This window comes from Podarcis erhardii (genome assembly GCF_964252035.2).
Source record: "Podarcis erhardii genome assembly, chromosome: 1".
NCBI lineage: Eukaryota > Metazoa > Chordata > Lepidosauria > Squamata > Lacertidae > Podarcis > Podarcis erhardii.
In genome coordinates this window covers 27503437-27523825 of record NC_138497.1, presented here as the reverse complement: position 1 = coordinate 27523825, position 20389 = coordinate 27503437, and positions in this window count along the sequence as shown.

Here is a 20389-nt window from a genome sequence, read left to right as displayed (position 1 = left end):
GTGCTGAATTTTGCAATGATGTTCTCTAGCCGAGGAATGTGTACAAAAATGCACATACCAAGTGTGCATAAAAATGAATGTGTTTGTGTAAATAATATACAAGATGCAGTATATTAGGGAAAAACACTTTGCTACAATGTGCATTTATTCATGCTACATACAGTAATGTTTATATTAGGAGAAAGAGGCACTAAAATGCTGATGGGTTTTCCATTGATTTGAAAATGTGGAGAACTGAACTCAAGATTGGAAAAGCAAAAAAAATCTGGGATAAACTGGAATTCACAGATTCACCCATTTATAGCAGGGAGTGGCTGATCCAGCTTGGGACCCCAGTATCTGGGGGAGGGGAGTATAACCTTTTCAGTTTGCATTATAGTCCCAAAGAAAAGTGTCCTTATCTTGGGTTTTCTTACTGAGATCAGGCAGCATATATGTTTTAATAACAAGAAAAACAATTTTCCCCACAACAAACTGAAATTCATTGAAAAGAGAAGCATATGCTTCCAGTGTCCTCAAAGCTACACCACAGAGGGAATGCAGTCTGCCTGAGTTTGAGGCTTAGTCGCATAGCACTAAAACCCTGGTTTAGGCTGCAATCTAGCAAAAGATTCTTTGGATATCCTTCTCTTAGGGAAGAGAGAGCGGTCCTGCCTTGGAGAGGGAGATTCAACCTTGCATGCCTCCTCTGTGAGGTTACACAAAGGTGTTCAACTAGTGCCTCTGAGTGCCTCTGTTGCCAAAGAAGGCAAAAAATAGGAGTTCCAGGGGGCTTTGGGGACATGTTGGAAGAGGATGTGAATTCAATGGAACCAAAGACTATCCATTCCCTTTAAATGCACCCTTGAACAGAGGACAGACTATAAGGGAAAGGGAAAGGTACAACCCTGGCAAGGCATATGGGAAGGCAGATTGTCTGCCTTGGTTCTCCCTTCCACTTTTGTTGGTTGCTTATTAAGTATTATTTCTGAATGTATAAATATATATACAGTGGTACCTCAGGTTAAGTACTTAATTCGTTCCGGAGGTCCGTTCTTAACCTGAAACTGTTCTTAACCTTAACCTGAAGCACCACTTTAGCTAATGGGGCTCCTACTGCCGCCGCACCACTGGAGCACGATTTCTGTTCTCATCCTGAAGCAAAGTTCTTAACCTGAAGCACTATTTCTGGGTTAGCCGAGTCTGTAACCTGAAGTGTATGTAACCTGAAGCGTATGTAACCTGAATCGTATGTAACCCGAGGTACCACTGCGCGCGCGCACACACACACACACACACGCTCACTCACACAGTCCTGTTACTGTAACCCATCAGAATAAACCATCTCAAAAATAAATGTGCATTTCTTTAAATCTCAGCCCCATTGTCTATTGTTTCCTTTGATCAATCAATGATAGATTTTTCTCAATTAATCTGCCAATTCAACTGCCCTAAGACAGATGTGTTCTGTATGCATATACTCACATCAAAATTGGTCCTGCAAATGTAAAGCTCTGCCTACTCCATTATATAGATAGGCACCTGGGATGCGTGTGCTTTTCTTTACACTTGTCTTTCTCTCCCCCAGCCACCTCCACCCATCCATCTTCCTGAAACAACAGGTAACAAAGTGACAGAAGGAAGTGTACACCCTGGAGTTTTGTCCATGACTCACAAGAATCATATACATCATTCAGTTGTTCTCCGGCTTTCTTGACTTATGTGTTCCTTTTGCTCCGTGGGATACATTTAGGATCCCATAGGAAGCAATTAGATAAGAAATATCAACATATATTTATTAAGTAGACACAGTGCTCATTGTTCCCTCAAGTGTCATTTGGAAGTGCTGGATGGCTGAGGTTTGAAGTAATGGATTTCCTCAGCATTCAAACAAAGGGAACATAAACACCCCAATGGCAGGTATGTATATTGCTCACTTCTCGGCTGAGGGCAGGTGGTGGCTCTTCCAAATGGAAGCGATGGGCTGCTCGTGGCTTCGGGAGAAATATCTAACTTTCTCTGAGCAATTGCTGAATAGAGAGTTCCCGTTTCCCAAGACGTCACATTGCCTCACTTTGCTTATAGTCTTTCACATCCACAGATCACCCCCTCCTGTCACTCATCACTTCCAGAGATACCTACAGGCATTAACTGGAACAGATGGCCCAAATGGGGATGGAGGAGTGTTTGAAGATTTCTGGCAACATTTTTTTTTGAGGGGGGGGGAATGTGTGCAAATTGGGACACATTTTGAAAGCTCTTTTAATGACTCCTCCAAGTGTGTGTATGCACACACACACACACACACACACACACACACCACAACACGACACAGGGAGAGAAATTTACGTTTTAATGTGTGGCTGGATGCACCATCTTGGCCACAATCAGGGCTGGATGAAAACTTTTTAGCTGCCCTAAGGAAGAGAAGGCTGCCTTCCTCCAGATGCAATTCAACACAAAAACAATACTAAAGTGTAAAATAAAATTTGTTTTTTTTCCAAAATGACACAGAATTTACATGCATGCTGAAATTACAATAGCTCCTTTCTAGATTTGGTGTTTGCAAAATTCTGGGTAAGTTCATCAAAGCTGACTTGACAAAGCATTATTTTGCTCTGTGTTAGTAGGATGCATGTCACTTGGTTTACATGCAGAAAAGAGAACGGGGAAAATGGGGAAAGCCTGTGTGGCGGAGTGTAACACAGTTCTGAATTTTCCTATTATGACTACTTTGGTGCCATTTCCCCCTTTGAAATAGCAAGTGTCAAGTGCTTTAAAAAGAATCTCATGTGTGTGCGTGTGCTGCTGCTTTGCTGGTGCTATGAGCATGTGCTAAGTCTGCCTATTGGGTAATTCAGCACTGGCCCCAATGCATCTATCTACATACAGAGATACAGGAAGAACATAATGGCAAGGGGGAGACTAACATGACCCCATCTGCTAGCCTATGAAGGTGCAATGGTGCAAATGCTTGCTTTCCATTCCGCTCTCTTTTCCTTTCCCCCCTTTTCTGACTATTTGATTATGAGCTTGCAGGCAGGGACGGCTTCATATTTTCATATATGTATAGCTGGGACTCACTATGAAGTTGTTACAGGAAGTGCCACAGTTTTTAATAACAAAAAGTGGTCTGGTACTGCATACCCCTGAGTACCCCCTGAAAAAGCACTGTGTATAGTAGCATTTAGAAAATTCTAGGTGCTTTAAAAGTGTTTAATAATGATGATACTATAGGGCAAGGTAAAGGAACATCAGGCCCAGGGTGGGAGCAAATGCAGCCCTCCAGATTTCTCTGTCTGACTCTCAGGATTTTCCGCAGCCCACAAAGCTTCCTGAGCCACCCCCTGCATCAACCTTGCTTGGCTCCCACCACCCGCTTTGAGTGTTTTCGTCTGTCTGGAATGAGAATGCTTCCTGCTTCCCTGGGCGGAGGCCAGAGGGGGATGTGTGAGTGTGAATCAACTAGTCTGTTGTACAAAAGTCAAAATCACTTGTCTTCCTTTGCTCACATTTGCCTCTGGCCTCACCCACCACTGAAAAATGTTCCCCACAATCAGGGCCGTCTTTAGCATATGCTCCACCGGGGTGCAAAGATCTGCCCAGCTCCCCCAAATTTAGTTTAGCCGCCCCCTATTTAACTTTTATTTAGCTTTTTTAGGAAGGGGGAAGCCAAGGTTGTTGACCTTTATTTGGGGGGTGGAATCACTCACCTGTAACAACAACGCAGCAGAAAAAATTGCTTTTAATTTTCCTAACTTGTCGGGAATATTTGATGCTACGGAATAACAGAGTGACGGAGAAGGGGGCAGAAACTTTTGCTCCATTGCTTTTCACTGGTGCCCATCGAGAGGGACCGGTATACAGTAGGTATACATTTGGTGCCCCCACAGAATTTGCTGCCCGGGTGCCCTGCACCCCTGGGTAAAAACGGCCCTGGCCACAATACAATCTGCACTATACATGTAAAGCCATATTTACACAAGTTATGTCTTCCCCCCCATACCTCCTGTGAACAGCGGTTCCTTAAGGGTGCCAGGAGTTGTTAGGTAAAGGTAAAGGTACCCCTGCCCGTATGGGCCAGTCTTGACAGACTCTAGGGTTGTGCGCCCATCTCACTTTAAGAGGCCGGGGGCCAGCGCTGTCCGCAGACACTTCCGGGTCACGTGGCCAGCGTGACAAGCTGCATCTGGCGAGCCAGCGCAGCACACAGAACGCCGTTTACCTTCCCACTAGTAAGCGGTACCTATTTATCTACTTGCACCCGGGGGTGCTTTCGAACTGCTAGGTTGGCAGGCGCTGGGACCGAGCGACGGGAGCGCACCCCGCCGCAGGGATTCGAACCGCCGACCTTTCGATCGGTAAGTCCTAGGCGCTGAGGCTTTAACCCACAGCGCCACCCACGTCCCCGCCAGGAGTTGTTAGGAAACCCCTATTCCCCCTCACACTGCTACTGTTCCCAGACTTCCCTGGAAGGAGGCTAGATTTTTAATCTGCTCTGGAAATTGTAGCTCTTGTGAGAATGAATTTGGGATGGGGGAATCTGGGACTCTTTATGTTGTTTACAAGACTCTTGCTGTCTTGTATTGTCTTGCTTTCTAATTGAACTACAATATTTTATTGTATCCTATTGTATATTTTGACCTTTGGTCCTAAAAGTGGTAAATAAAATGGGAAGAAATTGCCATCACTTCAGCTGCTGGTGCATGGCTGTTGGTTTATTCAGATTAGTATAGGAGGACCCCATAGTTTGAGGTTTCACAGGAAGCTAAGGCTTGCTAGCATACAGTTGCGCTGGAAAGGGAGAAAGAGGCAGCACTGTGTGGACAGTGGCCATAATGTTTTTTTATCCCTCTTATGCCATGAGGATGTTCAGCTTTCTGTGTTAAATAAAGGGAAATATTTTCTGTTCTGCTTTGGATCACTTTTTTTTTTTTTTTACTTTCATGTAATAATTTAGAATTCGGAATCAGTAAAGTACCCCACAGCTCTGGCACATGGCCTCTTTGGCACATGAAAATAGAGCACTAAGAAAATGAATTATATATCTGTATGCTGGTGCAAGCTACAGCCCTGGGTAGTCCAGGAAAAATGAATAAAATAACCAAATATCTGTCTAGCTATCTGAGTGTCTACTTGCCCAAATGCTCTATGACAGGATGCAGTACTATAGCAAATTATATTATATAGCATGTATATGACTGCAGCTTTTTAAAAAGTTTTAAAATCTTGAAAGATAACGTCTTTAGATTCCCACCCCCTCTTATAAATGATCTCAGTATTTGTGGGAAAGCTTCCATCATGAATTACCCATTGCTTTGCTGATGAATACTTATAAACAGTTCACATTATGACCTCAAATAACAGAGGGAATTGGTTTGCTTCCCAAACAATAACAGCACGTAAGATCCTCAGACAATAGTAAAGAAGAACAAAATGTTTGTTCCAATAACTGCATGCCAATCATATTTAGAGCCACTGTAGTCTTTGAGATGGCAGCATCATAAATGGTGGAACGAAGTATAATGCTAGTGGGCTGGGATAAAAAATTGGACAATTCACATTTTACTGTGAACCTACTGTATCTGATTTTCATTTCCAAAACATAAGCATCTCAAGTCATTCAAAATTAACACTTCATCTGGAATTTTATGATGTAGTTCTCTACCCCAAAAGCACGCACAAAAACGCCTATTTCAGTGAAAACACTGTGCAAAAATGTCATTACAACAGGAAAAAATTGTTAGTAAAAATTGTCACATTAGGCAAGATTATGTACAAAAATGCATGTATTGGGGGAAAATGAAAACTAAAATGCATAGATATATTTGTGTGCATTTTTTAAAAAATGGAAAAGATTGAGGTGGAAATGGAGCAGCCTGAACTTAAGGTTGGAAAAATGGGAAACAGATGAACTGAAATGGACAGATTAATCAGCCTCTAAATGCTAGACATAAAATAGCTACCAAACAACTGCATGATGAGTTTGCCTCCTTCCCCTCTGTAATGTGTAGTAAAACATGTCTGTTTCCCAACCCCATCCCTCTGCAAGTTTCCATATCCCTTCTCCCCTTCCTCAGCTGCTAGGGACAGGGATACACTGGATGATGTAACATCATGTCATGGGTAGGTTGTACACCACTTTACAGGGTGAAAACAGAAAAACTGAGTTTGCTACTTTGTTTTTTGGCAACAACTCTGGAATATTTAGTTCCACCTGCAGATACACAAGGAAGTATCACATGTGTTGTGCTCTTACAAGCTTCTTATTTCCAAGACAACTGAAAATATTCTCTAATGCTTCCTTAACATTGCTTAAAACATAGTAATAATAGCATCAGACATTGATTTGGATGTTTCCGGCTTTTATAGACTTCTTCTGTCACTGGTAGCTGTCTTCCTCCACAATTGCACACTACCCTTCTCATTCATCCTGTAGAAGAGAGGTCTGCCTCCCCCCTTTGTACCATGAGAGGTCAAGAGAAATCTAAAGTTGTCTCTAAGTCAGTGATGCCCAAAGAGGACATATCAACCACTATCAGATCACAAAAATTGTGTGGGTGTGCGCTTATGTGGGTGTGCTTGCGTGTGTGCACATGCATACATGCACACACACATTCTGCAACTTAAGAAGATCTCTGTTCTTACCTACAGGGCTGTCATGAACCCATCCTGGCCAAAGTCTCTGTTTTCTGGACTCAGGAGTTCCTGTTGGAGGTCCCTGCAGGATCCAAACAAATCCCAGAAGTCTTAAATAACTTGGTTGAGGCTAGTAGGATTTATGCCAGATTCTTCTACGAGCTGCCTACAATTTCCTGTCAAATCCACATTTATTTATTTTCAGTTCAATTTTATATCCTGTCTCAAAGTGACTAAAACGGTAAAATACAGCATGAAACAAAAATACAGAACACAAAAATGGATATAGAACATCCCCTAAGGCAGTCGTTATTTACACGTCTACCTGGCTGTAAGTTGAATGGAATTCAGTGAGGCTTACTTCTCAGTAGACATGTATAGGATTTACTTCATAAAAACCATCTATTACCTGCACTTTGTAGTAAGTGTTTGCTTGTGGAATAATAATAATGCTACATGCCACCCCTATCTCTGAGCGGTGCGAGATTCCAGGGGTTGCAGGCACACCTTAACCAGGTTTCCTTTTAGACAATGAGGCACACTGGAGACTGTGTTGTCTTTATGATATATGGTTTATTTACACATACATACAACCTGAATCTAGATGGAAGGCTTCAGAGCACCACTTTCCAAGAGGTTTCTGTTCTCCTCATGACTGCTGCCTTGCAGCCCAGCAGCAAAATGCTCTGACACCCAACTGCCTCCTGTCAGTTTTACATCCCATTGTAAGCTTTCATTGTCTCTGCCTTTTCTAACTCAGAGAGAGGCCCCACCCTTTTGATGTGTTAGTGGGTCATTATCCCCAGACCATCACATCAAAGGAACTTAGGCTGACTCCATTATCTTTCAACTCATGTTGATTTCCTAGAATTAAGAAGCAACTAATACACAGTTTAGGAAGTTTGCCCAGCATAATTAGCTTTCACACACACTTATTAAATGATTAGAAGTGTTTAGCACAGAGGTCAAATACAGACATGGATCTTAAACACACATGAGTCTGGCAGTTTCCCGGTTCTAACACCCTAACCTTAATTCTAAGACTAACTTGATCCTGAATTTAGGGTGTGTTGCACCCACAAATTCACAACAATAATTAATAAATATTAATAAATATGTGTGGGTGGGTGGTTTTCTTTTGGCTGCACAAGTAAAACTTGCAATATTTGAAACAATGTCTTGATTTCCTAAGCTATCCAATTTCATGCATTCTATTATTCTAAAACAGCACAGAGATCACCTTGTTGGGCAGTAGGAGGGAGGGAAGGAAAATTACATTCTCTACCAGATAGAAGGACTTTGCTTCCCATGCAGACAATTATCAGTGGGGAAGCTCAGACAATTGCAGCTGGCTGGTAATATAACACGCAAGTGAGAGGGGGGGGGGGACAACACCTCCATCCTCTGTGCTCTGTATCTCTCTATACCTCCTGATGCTCTGCTAAGTGATGGCTATCATGAATAGACCTAAAGGAAAGGAAAAGGCAGCTTCAGGAAGCCTGCAGCTAGGGATTAATTTATAGCAAACACCACCCCTTTCTGTTGACAGCCCTAGGAAGCTGAAGGTCGCTTGTGCAGATCACACAATAGAGCAGGCAGCAAACTGTGGAAAGTGGACTGATCATTGAGGCTTACTTAGCTGGCGGTGAGGTCACTGTCAATATGAAGATACCCGCGGGGCCATGACCTAAGCTGACAGAGCAATTGTGTCTCCTGGGAAAGCGACTCTGCTTTGTCTGAGCTACATAAGCAAAGGGTGGGGAGTAGGGAAAGGGATAATTCTAAGCTCCGCAGCTACATCAGTAAGCAACATTTAACCGGGCAGCTTTCTCACCCAGCATATCTAATCATTTTACAGAGTGGAACAGCACCTCATATAGCTTGGCCACTTCTATACTGGGATATTTATGACACTATAAGGTATCTCTTCATTTTGTAGAAGTGTTAGAAGCCCAGCAGGAATTTCCAAGTTGTGATGCAAAAATTACATCTTTGTTGACCTTGCTAAGGGGTGTACTTTGTCTGTAAACAGAATGCTTTGCCATTCGTTAGTCATTCATTTATATGAAAACTAAATGAAAATATAGAAACAAATGAGAGGAGCAAATGAAGTGTATGAAAATTGTAATTGAACATGTTCCTCCCTTACAGGAAGTATGCAGTATACAGAAAATAAACCCAGATTCCCCTTTTGCTTTTGAGAAGGATATTTCTAAAATAAACATAGTAATAATATGATATTGTTATGATTTGGGGTGGGAGGACAACGCTGTATGCTGAGACCCTTCTAATTCCTGGATGCAATAAGTATTAAACTCTAAGCAAGGATTCAAATTTATGGAATAGCCAGGCTAGCTTCCTGGCTTATGTATGGGCTGTTAAGGTAACAAAGGAATCAGCTCTGTAGCAGATGGCAAATGGGTGGGCCCTCATCCCTTAACTTGCTGGTACTTAGAAAGAGAAAGGCTAGAGTAGAGAGTTGTGTGAGAGAGAGCCAGAAGCTGGAAGCAGCAGGCTGGGAAGCCAGAGAGCGATTTCTGCTGGAATCCAAGGCTGTGGCTATGGGAGAAGCAATACCCTTCTGGAGTGTTGATGCTGTGAATCCCTCCTTCGTAGGTTCAGGTTGTGTATAGGTGTAAATAAACCATATATCGTAAAGACCCCACAGTCTCTGTTGTACCACATTCCAAAGGAAACATGAACCCTCAGTAATTGCCTGAGACCCCTAGAATCTCACATTGCTCAGAGATTGGGGAGGGATGCAACAATATTTTATTACGTTTTTGAAATGCTGATGCTATACATGGCAGTGACGACCACATCCTGATGACATCCCTTTGTGTCAGGAATACTTTGCTATAATGCGAAGACTCAAAAATAATAAAAGAAATGGGTACTATGAGTCCAAATCAGGCCCACAAGGCACCCCCTTCCTCACCTGTCCTCACCTATCCTATGATGTCAGTTGAGGGGCAGGTAAAAACCTGGCTCAACCAAAAAGGTTTTGTAAAGCCCTGTGCAAAACAGTCTGCAAGATTGTACTTTGAAAAAGGCTTTTCAAGTCCTGACAATTGTTTTATTACATTTATATCTCACCTTTTGTGCAATGAAATCAAGGCAGTGAGCATAGTTCTCCTCTTCATTTTATCCACACATCAGCCCTGCAAGGTACGTTTGGTTGAGAGAAAGGAACTAGCCATAGGTCACTCCTAAAGGTATGAAATACACCTAGTCTGACACTTGAAACACTGCACTCCACTGTAGCTGGATCAGGCCTGCATAATGATCCAGCTCTTTACTGTAAACAGTAGTAATCAATGAAGAGGTAATGAAAAGGTACTGATAATGAGAAATAAATTGCAAAATTCTTAGAACACATCTGGTCTTTATGATCAAGCAATCATACAGGAAAGGAAGTCATTATGGAGAGCAGGGTAGGGGAGAGAAATTCAACTGGGTTAAATGGCTTTTTCAATCAGCTCAGGATATGGCCCTGAAGGCCTGAGGAAGCGGTTTACTTTAGTGCACAAGGGAGCATGAAGTGAGCCAAAACCAAAGACTCAAAAAGGGTGGAGAAAGGATGGAATCAAGATCTTGGTGAGTTGATATAATGGAAAGGTCGGCTGTGAAACATTTGCATTCTCAGAGCATGTGAATTTGTGGGTAGCACTATTTGGAAGCCTCAGCGTTAGCCTTGATGAAATGCAGGTCAACCAAGGGAATAGGAAGAAAGGGCTGAGATCTTCTGTGAGTGTGTAATTATATACAGTGGGAATGCTATGTAGAGTTTTTCCCCACTGACAAACAACAGCCCTTGCTATAATTCGCTCCTGGCTGGAATCAGCTCGCCCCTTGTCGCTTGGATCATCTGCTGACTCCTACGGCATCTGTGTTCTGAGCAAATCCCCTTTCGCTGCCTTCACTGTACAAGGCTGTAATGATGATATTTTCAGATGTTGCTGGTCAAGAAAAGGATGTGCAAAGCACAAAGCCAGCAACTGCTTCAGTCTTGGAAACAGTTTGTGGCTAATGTTTACTTGGAACTGAGTGTGTGTGTTTCTGTGGTGGTTGTGGGGAATGGTCATCAAAAATGGGGAGTAGCATTTAGACTCCAGGACTTTTTCTTGCCAGTCTGGCCCCCTACCCCACCCCCGTTGTGGCAGTTTTATTTACCGTATTTTTCGCTCTATAAGACGCAGCTTTTCCCTTCTAAAAAGTAAGGGGAAATGTGTGTGCGTCTTATGGAGCGAATGCAGGCTGCGCAGCTATCGCTGAAGCCAGAACAGCAAGAGGGATTGCTGCGCAGCGATTCCTCTTGCTGTTCTGGCTTCTGGGATTCAGAATATTTTTTTTCTTGTTTTCCTCCTCCAAAAACTAGGTGCGTCTTATGGTCGGGTGCGTCTTATAGGGCGAAAAATACGGTATATGCTGTATTACACATTTATAATAACGGTGTTCCATTGCACCAGAAGCGGTTTAGTCATGCTGGCCACATGACCCAGAAAGCTGTCTGGGTCCCCATAGTCGCCTTTGACTGGACTTAACTGTTCAGGGGACCTTTACTTTTACCTTTTACCTTACACCTTCATATTCCAACCCTATATACATCCACACATTTTACAGGTGAGAAACTGAGGATGATAATGAGTGACTCATTTGGAGTTTTTTTGGATGTTATTTCCGTAAGTACTGGCAGATCTGTAAATGACAGTCTTTCTCTTACGGATACAGAATCCCACTGTCAGATATTAAACAGCAGGATTTTATATGTGTTCTCATATAGAACTTTATATTTTCAAGGAAGCTTTGGGAACAATCCACTAACAGCTGTTGTTGAGCAACTTCCACCAAGGTATTGATGGAAGGAAAAGTATCTGCATTGCAGGGATTTAGGAAACATCTGAAGGCAGCCCTTAATAGGGAAGCTTTTTAAGATTCAATTTCTACTATGTTTTTATATATGCTGGAAGCCGCTCTGAGATGGGCGGGGTACAAAATAATAATAATAATAATAATAATAATAATAATAATAATAATAATACCAGTGCTTCACTGACTCTTCAGTATCGCTTAGCTCACACATTCCAACACTTAGCATTTAAAGTCAAGGTAAAGACACCTGATAACCCAGACTTCAGTATTTCACAGAATCTGTTCTTTTGCATGATGGTGATACCACATGGCTTTTCAATATATGCGGCCATCATTTGTCATGGAAGAGAATGAGAAAAACTGCTTACATATAGATCAGTGTACATGAGCTTAGACATAGGAATAAAAGAACTGCTGTTCTGGATCAGACCTGCCCAACTGGTGTTTCCAGTTGTATGAATGATGGATGCACATGGAGCCCCCTTTCAGTCATTCAGCTAAGCAAGTGTCTAATGGATTACCACCATTAGGGACATGAGTAGACAGTGTGTCTATGCTCTGTGCTCACATATTCACTAAAGGCACACCCCATTCACTGGAAGAAGACTTAATCCTCATAGTATTGTGTAGCACCAAGAAACATATGGAGATCATATTGTACAGTCTTGAAAAACATGAAATTCTATGTCCAGCATGAAATCTTTAAAGATTTCAGAAATTTGAACATATGATTAATGATAATCTTATGCATTGGATTTACAGTACAAGCGATTTTTGTTTTAGAAAAACCCAATGTATTAATCAAATGGTGGTGTAAATGCTTCAAACCATCACCTTATCTATATAAATGCCTTCAAGCCACTCAATCTTTTAATGACTTATTTGCATTAATGAAGTTGTCACTGTTAATGCCAATATTCTGATTAATGAAAAGAGTTTCCACGTTGTGGCATTAGCCCTTAAAATTTGATTGTGCTCTTTAAAAAAAATCACCACAGATGATCACTCTGTAATCTAGAGCAGGGGTGGGAAGAAGGGAGATTGTGATCCATGGGAAGATCTCTGGAGTGATTTGAAATAAATCAGCAAGGATTTCTGACTCCCAACTGTTTAACAATGGCAACACTATACTGCTGAAATTGAGAAAGTTGGGGTGGTGGTAACTAGGAGTGGATTTTTGCGTGAAAGACTTGCAAGCCTATAGCCTGTCAACATTTGCTCTTGAGAGAAAACTCTTGAAAACTCATGAAATATTTTAATGAAATTGTGTGCAACAACATTAAGAAATATTGTTGGAAAATGGTAGCCCTCATCTTATCACTTTGGTTTTTATATTACAGTGTGCTCAATCCATACCAATTTGCCACTTTCTTAGCCTACTTCCTGCATATGATGGCAGTGATTGTTGACTGCAAAACTCCAGGCTACCATAAAATGAATTATTTCCGAGGAGTCAATGCATTTGGTTGTGCTTCTTCTTCTGCAAACTAAGAGTTTACTGTACGTAATAATTTTGTGAACAGTGACTGGTTTATCTCACCCATTCTCCTGCAATAAAAAATCAATATAACATTTTCTAGAATATGGTAAAATATTGATTTCTCTATGTTGGGGTGTATAAAGAAGAATCTTCACAGCTGGAGAATGAATAGGAAAAAGTCACCTTGTGATGACATTTCTCTCTTCAAGAATCATGTTAATTTCCTCCACCATATCTGTATGTAGTGATTTTTAAAGTCTCTACATCGTGGCTGATTACTTTTCTCTGTGTGCCTTTCTATCACACAAAAGGAAACTGCAACATGGGAAGTGTGACAGAATGCATTTTACACAAGTTCCCTGATGGAATATTCAGAATTTAGGTCTCTGTGCACAGGATCAGCGTTTTATATTGCTCACACTACATCTTCCAAATTCGCATCTTCAAAAGTATTAAACTTGAAAACATATATTGTGAGGCCTCAGATGCAATGTAAGCATTGTATTTGCCATATGAATTGCAAGATATTGCAAGCACACAGAAGCAGTGCAGTTCTGCACACTTCCCCACAATATATATGCACACACTTTCATATATCTATAGCTATATAAAACTCTGTCAGAATATTACACCTCTGCTCAGAGGCCTGCACTGGTTGCTAATTTGCTACCTGACCAAGTTCAAGGTGTTACTACTAGTATATAAATCCCTTAATAGCTTCATACCCATTTCCTTCCAAGATCACTTTACCCCATATATGCAGACATGCCCACTTCAATTGGCACTGTCAGAGGTTTCAGGTAATACTCATTATGCACTTGTAAGAAATCAATATTTGAGTGTGGCAGCACCTACACTCTAGAACTCTCTTCCTGCTTAAGGTTTTTAAGTACCTGAGATGAACAGATTTACAGGTCTAGAGTAGGCTGGGTATTGATATATTCAGAGATTATGGGACAAAAAGTCAGACAGTTAACTACAAGTTCCTATGCTAGTTCCTTCCAAATTTTTTTTTCTAAATTCTTGGATGGGAATATGCATCCAAATAAAACATTACGCACATTCTTGCAGTTCTATTCAATCTTATTCCAGTTGCAAACTTGAGATAATTAAGCCCACAATTGCAAACAAAGTCATGTTACTCTAAACACTAATGGATGCCAGATAAATATATTAATCTATCAGCAATTTTTAAAGCAGGTTTTGCAGATACAAAAGTGAGGCTCTGATTCCCCCTGTTAAAATCTGACCACTTTTGAGATGGTTTAACAACTTGAGCTGTACGATGTGTGGGACTGTTGAGAGCTGCCTACTGGCTGTGCTGAGGCTTCAGTCTGAAGAGATTTTACAAAAATCCTCTTAGTGCAGTTGATACCCCCTTTTGTCATAAAGCCCATTGACCTCTGTTGGCATTCTAGGCTAACAGGGAAAGGAACCAGGACAAATTGGCGATAACTGTCTCTGCAGAAGAGAAATGTAGGCTCAAGTAGGAGCTGAATGAAGCAGGAGAACTGAATCCAGTGAGATGGAATGATATCAGGCAGCTGATATCTTATAACAAAAACCGAGGGATTGCTAAAGTAATAGTTTTATTAGGACCAATCACGATTCCTAAAGCAGCATGTGAGTTTTCAGATTGAATTGTGCTGTCCTCAGGCTAAAGGGAAAATATAGGTTTAAACATGGGAACCTGGCTTATTCCAACTCAGATGGTTGGTCTTTCTAGGTCAGTATCATCTACATTGACTGACAGCAGCTTCTCTGTTTGAGGTTGGGATCTTTTCCATCTCTACCTGAAGATGCCAGGGATTCCACCCAGTAGCTCCTGTCTGTGCTACTGCCGTAGATTATGGAGTACATACACATTGTGTATGTAGACTTGTATCTGATGATTTTACAACATGTGAAGTGGTCCTCAGTTACATCAGTATGGCTCTTGTTAGCATTTGCAAACGTTTCAGGGAGGGGTTGTATCTCCTTTTGAAGAGTTATTTCCTTACGCAAATAGTTGGCACACATATGATGACCTTGCCAAATGAATGCATGTTATTGTATTGCTGTTGCTGTTGCTATTGTAGTTTGGTTTCACCCACTCCATAGGACCTGAGAATTCAGTTGTGTTCCTCCTGCCCCATCCAAACACAGGGAAGAGGACACATAGAGACAATGCCTACATAGGAATGTTTTCAAGAAATCAACAAGAGAATTGATTGATGCAAATCAAACACAAAATGAGGGAAATTGTACAAAATGAAGGCAGTGCTGATCACAGAAATATTGCTATCACTCTCAGTTGGCTCTTTCCTCTTTTAGATCAGCATTGCCCTCATTATGAACACACAAGCACTGTTGCCTTCTTTTTGAGCAACCCCTAAAAACTTATTTTTTGTTTTATTTCATTGCAACATAAATCTGATGTCAGAATGCACCCATACTCATTGCCATTGCTTCTTGGCTTGTTCCGCACATTTTCTGCAGCTTGGTCAGTCATGTAACATTTCCATTTTAAGACTTCCATCACTTTTACCTTTCTATTTAAACCAGCCACATTACACACAGTTCTGGACTCGCCCCAGGATTTTGAAACTCAACTTATCATCGTGCTCACACTCCTGAGCCTAATGACTTGTTCAGTTAGCTTCCCTAAATGTTATGCCTCTCCTGGAATGAAAAATTCTTTGCAGCTGGCTCCCAACAGCCATTTACTTGCAGGATTTATTTTGTCTCCCTCCGGCATCCGCCCACCACTGCCCACTCAATAAACTCCTGCTTTTATTATTCAGTCTGTGGATATTCTGCCACAGTCTGGTTGCAATATGTTGATGCTGGCTGGCTGGTCTATAGGACTCCGAGCTCAGGTGTCATTGAGAAGCGAGGGGTTTCTTTCCACCATTTGTCCAATATGAGAGAATGATGTCACAGAACCAAGCAAGGCAAAATTCAGAAAAGGCCTTTCTAGGGCTCTCAGGGACATCGTTTTTAGTTAATTAATGGGCTGTTGTTGAAAAGCGGGCAAGTAGGCGGTCATGTCCCACTCTGGACAAATGTAATGTTGGAAAAGCCCACCAGGCTAAACAGTATGGTTCATATCAGCCCTGAATGGTCTGACTGGCATGCATTTCATTTACAAACCTCACATTTCTGAAGACACTCTGTATCAGAAAGAGAATGTGAGATGATCTGCGTTGTGATTATTTTATAGGCTGAAGTAATATCAGATTTAAAACGGCTTGTTCTGTTAAATCATTTAGGGAACTAGTCCACAGTTTCCCCCCTACCACGTGAGCCCAAGAACTTTCTGAGATGTCTCATGGAACACCCTATCAATGATAGATGACATGAACACTCAGAGATGAACTCTCAAGAAAGCAGTAGCCCCTCTTTGCATCCAGATGGGGGTAGGATTAAGGTGAGAAGGTTCCTACTGGTCATTTCATTTGTGTGAGCACCTGCCACCACCACTGTCACCTTCTTTTGGTCCAAGGACTCAGCCATTTAACCTGGGGAGGGGAATCAGTCATGCAAGGGTTTCTCCAGGGACTTCAGCAGAACGTGCTTCCACATCAGGGTTGAGATTGGGTCACATTTATCCCAGTGGTGAAATGATGCCATTTGCATCATTTGCTTTACACTTTCAGTCTAAATAGTATAATTTTCCTACCAAGAAAATAGCATCACCCTCAGTATGGAAATATGCTCAGCTGGGGAGTGATCACAACCAACTCAGACCCTGTCCCCCCTGCCCCAAGGTAGGTTGTTGTTTCCTTTTACTGCTACTACAACTACTGCTACTACTACTACTACTAATGGGACCACAGTGCTAAGACCAGAGGTAAGCTGCTACATGCTTCTGTGAGTTGAACACCAAATTACCTGAAGTTGTATGGCCTCAAGTGATTGACAGGTGAATGATCCTGCCCACCTGTCAAAATGGCCCACAGAGGGTGGGCCAGCCCAGAGCCAATTCCCCATCACCTGTCCTACAACCTTGGAATCAAGCAAAGCTTACAAAACATTCTTCAAGCCCTTAACTGAAGCTCAGGATGGTGGCATACGGAAAGCTGATGTGTTCATTAGCAGAGGATGCACCTGTCAAGGTGACTACAGGTGTGTTTCCATACCATATTTATTTCTCTTCAATTCATTGCTAAAGCATGTCCAGTCTTGAAAGAAACAGAAAGCTGAGTAAGTCGACTGTATTTCATGAGACATACATATCCAGCCACAGTGGACTTCCAAGGCACATTAATAATCAGAAAAATGCTGAGTCTCTGGTTCTGTTGACAGAGATGCAGTTTGTTCCAGCCAAAATCCAGAGCATGCAAGGTTTCCAACAATAATGCTGGTCTCTAATTATAGATAGAAACCAGCACCCTTTCACCTTTAATGTCACTGTTGATCCCCTGTTTGAAACAGGAATCTTTCCATCTCATATTGGGATAAAACAACAACAAAGCAGAACAGTTTAGTTATTTGTAGAACATGACAACCAAGGTTGGTCTTATCATTTTAAGTGACCTCAGATGGCTACCTAGGTCAGCACTTTACAGAGGGTAGCAATTTTGCTACTTCAGCAGAAGGGAGGAACTAGCCCTCCAGATGTCACCTTGATCTAAGCACTTCTTCTGTACTTAGCAAGTGGTGGAAATGAAGGAAGCCTAGAGGCGTCAGATCTTCTGGGGAGGAATTGCTGGGAGCCCCTTAGTGGAGGAAACTAGAGCAGAAAGTTTTACTTTTTATTGTTTTTCTTTTTTCAAAAAAACACAAAACCTTTCAAATACATATCAAATACTTTCTCTCTCTTTTTCGGCGGTAGGAGAGAACATTCTCAGAGGGCAGCATTGCCCAGCACACTGTGATTGTAGGAGTGAATCCATGTTAAAGAGTTTTAGTAGTAGTACTAGTGAGTGGTGGGTCTGTAAGACACCTCAAAGTTTACATATATTCTTTTCACACATCTATGTTCAGTTAATTTGTGGACATGAAGAGTGACATGGTGGCCCCCTGTCATTCCCTGTTCTGACCCATCCACATCAGGTATCCACGGAATCAAGGCAGCAAAGCAGGCCAGGGGTTGCAGCACCATGGATAGCTCTGAGCCACTTGTTTTGACAAAAGTGGGAAGTGAACAAGGGTGTTTTGAGTCTCTTCCTCCAGTCTCCTTTTCACAAGCTGTAGGCATGAAGACTATGCTCTGGCCCAAAGACAAGCACTTCATTGTCTTTCTGTGGCCTCCTAGCTGGAGCGCTCCCTGCACCATTAGACAGGCATGATAGTGCAGGAAGCATTTAATCCCCCTGTCTAGGTAGACACAGAAATGACATAGAGGAGAGTCTTGGCAGGGTCATGTTAATCACCATTATCTTCTGTGGGCTCTGATCCATCCACCACTGTGAGAACTGCACCATGACATTGGAAGATTGTCTGATTCACCAGCTAGGGGAACAACAGCCTTGTATTCAGCCAGCTTCAGATGTATTCAGATGGCACCTTTCTGATATGCAATGGAACAGGATTCCAAAGAGTAGGTGCAGGCACACTAAAGGCCCAATTCTGATATCGTGCACAACAGATTTCCTGATAAACAATTGGTTGGGTATATAAGCTTTAAGGCAATCTCTTGGGTATCCTATTCCCAAGTGTTGCACACCAGTCCCAACATCTTGCACGTGATCTGGTAGCTAACTGACAACCAGTGCACTGTAAGTGGCATAACAATGGTTAAATTCTGACCCAGTGAGCTGCCCACTTGTGCATTTTGCACTAGCTTCAGCTTCCGGGCCATCTGTATGCATGTACATAACATCTCTCCATATGATCAGGAACACTTAAAAAGACAGGATCTTGATCACATGTAAAGAGCTCGTGTACATAGAGTTGTATGTGCAGATGCTTTGTTCAGACCATCAACTGAACACATGGAGGTCCCAGGACAGAGGCAGCGCCTCACTGAAGCTGATAAGCTGTGTGAAAGGGTGGAACAGTTTTGGTGCTCTAAGTAGTTCCTGTGGAGATGAGCAGACCAGCATACAAAATCCAGAGCTCCTTATGAATTATGCCTATCCTCAGTGGCCCCAGTTTGTCACCTGTTACTTTGGACAGGCTGCAATGTGATTTTATTTCCTTGCATACACCGGGGATAGGGTTGTTCAGAGCCACATTCTTGGTGGGTTGTGTAGCTAATAAATCATAGCTATGCTAAGAGCATTCCTTACTTCCAAGTTCAGCCATTTGGTAGTGCATGTGTATGTGCAGGGGGTGGGGAGGGGAAGGAATTGCTCCTTTTATTTGTCTGTAAATCTCCATGCACATTTCTAGGGCTGTATCAATAAGAGCTAAACCATGCCTCTGGATTGGATCCATTTCGGCCTTTTGACTGTGGTCTCCCAGGTAATGAGCAATGAAGTAGAAAAGCCTTGGATTGGGATGTAACTGAGTGCACTTTTTTGCTCACAGATGCTGTCAAGCCATTCAGCCAGCAATCAGTAATGAACCACATGGAAACTTTTTTTTTTAAGTAAACCTTTATGTGTGCATGTTTGTGCGCATAAAATCTGTGTGCGTCTCTCTTAAGAAAACACACAGACACAAACTTGTTTATGGGTCTAAAATTCCCATCTCAGCCTTCTAGTCTGTCCTTGCCAATGTTCTGTCAATTTTATAGTCTGTTCTGTACGTCACCCTTTTCTCTGCACTTAATGGCCCATGGGCCCATTTGATTCTTTTTCTGAGACGGGCCATGAATCAATACAGTGGGAACTGTGGTGACTCAGGATCAAACCTTCTCAGCAAAAGACCCCGTAGCTTTTACAAAAATCTTTTGTTTTGTTTTTCAAAAAATCATGCAAAGAATGCCAAAGTTTTCAGTGACTGCTGATGCGCCTTGCTTTTTATTGTCTGTTGACAATGTCCAAAGGGAACAGCTTTATTCTGCTCCACAGAAAGAGATTTGAAAAATTAAGTGTCTTGGCTTAGACTGGACAAGCACTACACTTTAACAAACCACTTTCCCTTAATAATGCCATGGTTTTAGAATTAAAGCCATGAGAGGTCTTTAGTTAATCAGAGTGCCTAAAGTTAACAAGTGTCAAGACACCACTGCTAAAACATGAGATCAGCAGATAAAAACATGAGAAGAGAATTTTCACTGCAAAAGTCCATTCTAAATGGCTGATTTTGGAAGCGTTTTTCCCCAAGTGTTTCCCTTCATTTGGCAAATGTCTTTATGCTGCATGTGAAAAGGCAGGTCATTGTACAGGAAGGGTCACCTGAATAGGGTCTGTTTTGTAATAGGTCAGGCTATTTGCCCATCATGTTTAGCATTGACATCTCTCTACCAGGGAATCTGGCAGGGAATCTTGTTTCATTTGCCTGCTACCTGAACCTTTCTTAAAAAGCTGGAGATGCAAAGGATTGTAC